A 6,369-nucleotide genomic window follows, 5' to 3' on the forward strand; every position below is an offset into this window, starting at 1 on the left:
AAACATTTTATAATAATGGTAATATTTGGGTTAAACTTTGGTGGAAACCACTCGGAGAGTTCCCATTTCTCAGGCGTTAAACACGGAGGTCCTGCTGAACGTACGGTTACGGTGTAACCTTGGTTCTCTTAACCCTCTGGGGTCCAGGGTCAGGCACGTGCAGAGGGGGGGGTGGAAGGGGCTTGAGCACCCGCCCCTTTAAACGTCTCTGCACGGCCCTGTCCAGGGTATACAGTGGGGCAAAAAAGTATTTAGTCAGCCACCGATTGTGCAAGTTCCCCCACTTAAAATGATGACAGAGGTCAGTAATTTGCACCAGAGGTACACTTCAACTGTGAGAGACAGAATGTGAAAAAAAAAATCCATGAATCCACATGGTAGGATTTGTAAAGAATTTATTCGTAAATCAGGGTGGAAAATAAGTATTTGGTCACCTCAAACAAGGAAGATCTCTGGCTCTCACAGACCTGTAACGTCTTCTGTAAGAAGCTTTTCTGTCCCCCACTCGTTACCTGTATGAATGGCACCTGTTTGAACTCATCATCTGTATAAAAGACACCTGTCCACAGCCTTAAACAGTCAGACTCCAAACTCCGCCATGGCCAAGACCAAAGAGCTTTCGAAGGACACCAGGAAAAGTATTGTAGACCTGCACCAGACTGGGAAGAGTGAATCTACAATAGGCAAGCAGCTTGGTGTGAAGAAATCAACTGTGGGAGCAATCATCAGAAAATGGAAGACATACAAGACCACTGATAATCTCCCTCCATCTGGGGCTCCACGCAAGATCTCATCCCGTGGGGTCAAAATGATCATGAGAACGGTGAGCAAAGATCCCAGAACCACACGGGGGGACCTGGTGAATGACCTGCAGAGAGCTGGGACCAAAGTAACAAAGGTCACCATCAGTAACACACTACAACGGCAGGGAATCAAATCCCGCAGTGCCAGACATGTTGCGCTGCTGAAGCCAGTGCATGTCCAGGCCCGTCTGAAGTTTGCCAGAGAGCACATGGATGATACAGCAGAGGATTGGGAGAATGTCATGTGGTCAGATGAAACCAAAGTAGAACTTTTTGGTATAAACTCAACTCGTCGTGTTTGGAGGAAGAAGAATACTGAGTTGCATCCCAAGAACACCATACCTACTGTGAAGCATGGGGGTGGAAACATCATGCTATGGGGCTGTTTTTCTGCCAAGGGGACAGGACGACTGATCCGTGTTAAGGACAGAATGAATGGGGCCATGTATCGTGAGATTTTGAGCCAAAACCTCCTTCCATCAGTGAGAACTTTGAAGATGAAACGAGGCTGGGTCTTCCAACATGACAATGATCCAAAACACACCGCCCGGGCAACAAAGGAGTGGCTCCGTAAGAGGCATTTGAAAGTCCTGGAGTGGCCTAGCCAGTCTCCAGACCTCAACCCCATAGAAAATCTGTGGCGGGAGTTGAAAGTCCGTGTTGCTCGGCGACAGCCCCAAAACATCACTGCTCTCGAGAAGATCTGCATGGAGGAATGGGCCAAAATACCAGCTACTGTGTGTGCAAACCTGGTAAAGACCTATAGTAAACGTTTGACCTCTGTTATTGCCAACAAAGGTTATGTTACAAAGTATTGAGTTGTATTTTTGTTATTGACCAAATACTTATTTTCCACCCTGATTTACGAATAAATTCTTTACAAATCCTACCATGTGGATTCATGGATTTATTTTTTCACATTCTGTCTCTCACAGTTGAAGTGAGAGACAGAATATTATTGCTAAGGATTGTCTTATTGCATTGGAGTCACACTGGGTTAAATATGTACACTTGGGTTTTAAGGGGTATTTATTATTTTCTTCTTTTTTTTTGGGTTGTATGGAAGCCCCAAACGCAATTTCATTGTTCTTGACAATGACAATAAATAAATAAATACTAAAATAAATAAATACTAATACTAAAGTGTACCTCTGGTGCAAATTACTGACCTCTGTCATCATTTTAAGTGGGGGAACTTGCACAATCGGTGGCTGACTAAATACTTTTTTGCCCCACTGTATGTGGAGTCGGAGCCGCCGGCTGGGGAAGCCAAGTAGGCAGTGAGACAGTGCCAGGGAGAGAGACCCTTTTGCAGCAGCTCGGCCACTCAGTGGATGGCCGAGGTAGGACGAGACCCAGGGCCTGTCCCAGGAGCTGAGCAGCCGACCTGCACCATCCACGACAGGGGAGGGGCTGGTGGCTCAGGCCACTGAGGGCCCAAGTGAGGAGTGACCCAAGAATTGTCACCAGGGCATAGCAGCCACTCTGCGCCGTCAGGCGGCCAGCAAGAGTAGGCCTGATGAGACACTGGCGGACAGTCGGGAAGTTTCAGCTCACTGCGCGGGCACTTGCAAGCCATGTGACCCGTGACACAGGGGCAACGCACTAGACAGAGAGCCAGCGCTGCATGCTGGAGAACACTCACTCCCTGGCTGACCTATCAGACACACCGAGGTCGGACTGGCGTGTGAGCCAGCGAACCGCGGGCTATACGCCAGGGGAACACAGGCCGCAGCAGCAGTACAGCTGCAAAGACGAAGGGCCAAGGCAGGGATGCGACCTGAAGGGTCCATCCACACAGCCACGGAGCCACCCAGCCGTCCACAGACGGTCTAGCCCGTCAGACGCAGCGAGGTCCGACTGGCGTATAAAACCGACGAAGTGCGGGCAATATGCCAGGGGAAGCAGCAGTGCTGGCCACTAGGCCCAACTCAAAGGATGTCAGGAGAGAGGAGGGCGGTTGGAGGACAGCTGAGCCTAGACTCCGAGTCCTCCCCGCCTTCACTGGCCCAGGCCTCACAGAGGCGGGGCCATGTGAGGGAACGCTGCAGCCATCATCCCCTCCCCATTTTAGCCTGAGAGACACAGGATGGTGGAGGGCTCACCATGTCCCCACCCCGCCTGCAGCTGTCGTGTCAAGCTCCATCCCTATAGAGGGAGCGACAAAATGGCCGCCAGCAGGGCAGCAGTTATCCTCATGCCCCCGTTAGGGCATGCCGCCCTCCCTCATCCGGATGGGCCAGGGGCGTGGCTTTCAGGGGAGGGGCCAAAGGCTACTACTCCCACCATGCATGGCAGCAACCAAGTGCGGGCAGGGGACCATAAATGCTGGGAGGCAGGACACTCAACTGCTTACAACCAGACCAATCAGGCAGCAGCGGCACCTTAGACAGGAGGCGCTGTGGCTGCGTGAGAGCATCAACCTTGAGGTCCGCTCTAGTAGACAGGACCTCAGGAGGGGCTAATTCCCACACTCGGCATGCTCCAATCAAGAGCTGAAGGGACACATCTCGCCCAACACTGGGCCTGGAGACCAACTGGGGGCAGCGCAGGGACAGGTGGGCAACACCGGAGGAGAGGATGGAAGCTTCTTCAACATCCGCCACCTGATGTCTACCTCCACCGGCCCAGGCCTCACATAGGCGGAGCCATGGGAGGCCTGCTGTGGGAGGGGAGGGAGCCCATGGCCTGCCTAACTGGTGTCACAGCAGCGGCAGCCATGTTCCCCATAGTAGCCTGCTCTCTCATTTTTGGAGGCAGGAGAAGGGGGAGGGACGGCCATTTAATGCTTTCAAAAAACCAAGCACGGTCTGCCTAGTTCGTGCTGGCAACAAAGCAGTGCATGCAAGCGTCAGCTTCTTTAGCCAGCACAGCATGCTCTAGCTGCTTTGATGTAGTTGTTTATTTTCCCTTTTTCGCCCAGGCACAGCCACACTGCTCGTGCCTATCGTCAAAAGGCAAAAATGAGGAAATGAAAGGTAAGTGACGGAAGTGACGGACAAGGTAAGCCACTCATGTTGTAACTGACGTCAGACGCCGGAGATTTTGGCGTAAAATTAAAGCGAATAGTAGTTTAGATTTGAACAAATTCATTTAAGCTTCAGTATTACCAAATGCACTTATCAATTGTCTTATAACTAACAACATTTGTCTAAATCATCTCCAACACCCTGGAGAACAATGGGGAGAGTTTAGAGGCTCTCAAAGATTACATTGATCAGTGCTTCCAGGATCTCGTGATGAAGAAGGCCCAGAGCGCAGCTTCCCCGGCCAAATCTGAAACACCGTCGTCGAAAAGACAACGCCCGGCAGATTCCCCCGGCACAACATCGCCAGCCGGCAAAGATATTGTCGACATACTGGAGTCAATCGACCAACGATTGTCCAGTTTCGACGCAAGGCTGTCCTTGGTGGAGATTCTTCACCGGGAATTTAAATGCTTGCGAGAATCCCTGGAGTTCAGCCAGCAGCAGGTGGAAACGCTCGCTGCTGAAAATGCCACGCTAAGGGAGTCGGTGAGTTGTGAGTTGAAGTATTGATGTAATAAAGGTGTGTTAAAGGTCAAAGGTCTCTGCTCCTCTCTCTCTGTTCCTCTCTCCCCCTCTCTCTCTCTCTCTGTTCCTCTCTCTCTCCCTCTCTGTTCCTCTCTCCCTCTCTCTCTCTCCCTCTCTGTTCCTCCCTCTCTCCCTCTCTCTCTCTCTGTTCCTCTCTCCCCCTCTCTCTCTCTGTTCCTCCCTCTCTCTGTTCCTCTCTCTCTCTCTCTCCCTCTCTGTTCCTCCCTCTCTCTCTCTCTCTGTTTCTCTCTCTCTCCCTCTCCCTCTGTTCCTCCCTCTCTCTCTCTCTGTTCCTCTCTCTCTCTCTCTCTCTCTTTCTCTGTTCCTCTCTCTCTCTGTTCCTCTCCCTCTCTGTTCCTCTCTCTCTCTCTCTGTTCCTCTCTCTCTCTCTGTTCCTCTCCCTCTCTGTTCCTCTCTCCCCCTCTCTCTCCCTCTCTCCCCCTCTCTGTTCCTCTCTCTCTCTCTGTTCCTCTCTCTCTGTTCCTCTCTCTCTCTCTCTGTTCCTCTCTCTCTCTGTTCCTCTCTCTCTCTCTCTGTTCCTCTCTCTCTCTCTGTTCCTCTCTCCCTCTCCCTCTGTTCCTCCCTCTCTCTCTCTCTGTTCCTCTCTCCCTCTCTCTGTTCCTCTCTCTCTCCCTCTCTCTCTCTCTGTTCCTCTCTCTCCCTCTCTGTTCCTCTCTCTCTCTCTCTCTGTTCCTCTCTCCCCCTCTCTCTCTCCCTCTCTGTTCCTCTCTCTCTCTCTCTGTTCCTCTCTCTCCCTCTCTGTTCCTCTCTCCCTCTCTCTCTCTCTCTCTGTTCCTCTCTCTCTCTGTTCCTCTCTCTCTGTCTGTTCCTCTCTCCCCCTCTCTGTTCCTCTCTCTCTCTCTGTTCCTCTCTCCCCCTCTCTTCCTCTCTCCCCCTCTCTGTTCCTCTCTCCCCCTCGCTGTTCCTCTCTCTCTCTCTCTCTCTCTCTGTTCCTCTCTCTCTCTGTTCCTCTCTCCCCCTCTCTGTTCCTCTCTCTCTCTCTGTTCCTCTCTCCCCCTCCCTGTTCCTCTCTCTCTCTCTGTTCCTCTCTCTCTCTCTGTTCCTCTCTCCCCCTCTCTCTCTCCCTCTCTGTTCCTCTCTCCCTCTCTCCCTGTCTGTTCCTCCCTCTCTCTCTCTCCCTCTTTGTTCCTCTCTGTTCCTCTCTCTCTCTGTTCCTCTCTCTCTCTCTGTTCCTCTCTCCCCCTCCCTGTTCCTCTCTCTCTCTGTTCCTCTCTCTCTCCCTCTCTGTTCCTCTCTCCCCCTCTCTCTCTCCCTCTCTGTTCCTCTCTCCCTCTCTCCCTGTCTGTTCCTCCCTCTCTCTCTCTCCCTCTTTGTTCCTCTCTGTTCCTCTCTCTCTCTGTTCCTCTCTCTCTCTCTGTTCCTCTCTCCCCCTCCCTGTTCCTCTCTCTCTCTGTTCCTCTCTCTCTCCCTCTCTGTTCCTCTCTCTCTCTGTTCCTCTCTCCCTCTCTCCCTGTCTGTTCCTCCCTCTCTCTCTCTCCCTCTTTGTTCCTCTCTGTTCCTCTCTCTCTCTGTTCCTCTCTCTCTCCCTCTCTGTTCCCCTCTCTCTCCCTCTCTGTTCCTCTCTCTCTCCCTCTCTGTTCCTCTCTCCCCCTCTCTCTCTCCCTCTCTGTTCCTCTCTCCCTCTCTCCCTGTCTGTTCCTCCCTCTCTCTCTCTCCCTCTTTGTTCCTCTCTGTTCCTCTCTCTCTCTGTTCCTCTCTCTCTGTTCCTCTCTCCCTCTCTGTTCCTCCCTCTCCCTCTCTGTTCCTCTCTCCCCCTCTCTCTCTCCCTCTCTGTTCCTCTCTCCCTCTCCCTCTCTCCCTGTCTGTTCCTCCCTCTCTCTCTCTCCCTCTTTGTTCCTCTCTCCCTCTCTGTTCCTCTCTCTCTCCCTCTCTGTTCCTCTCTCCCTCTCTCTCTCTCCCTCTCTGTTCCTCCCTCTCCCTCTCTGTTCCTCTCTCCCCCTCTCTCTCTCCCTCTCTGTTCCTCTCTCCCTCTCCCTCTCTCCCTGTCTGTT

The sequence above is a fragment of the Maylandia zebra genome, linkage group LG5 (assembly GCF_041146795.1).
Source record: "Maylandia zebra isolate NMK-2024a linkage group LG5, Mzebra_GT3a, whole genome shotgun sequence".
In the NCBI taxonomy this organism is placed as follows: Eukaryota; Metazoa; Chordata; class Actinopteri; order Cichliformes; family Cichlidae; genus Maylandia; species Maylandia zebra.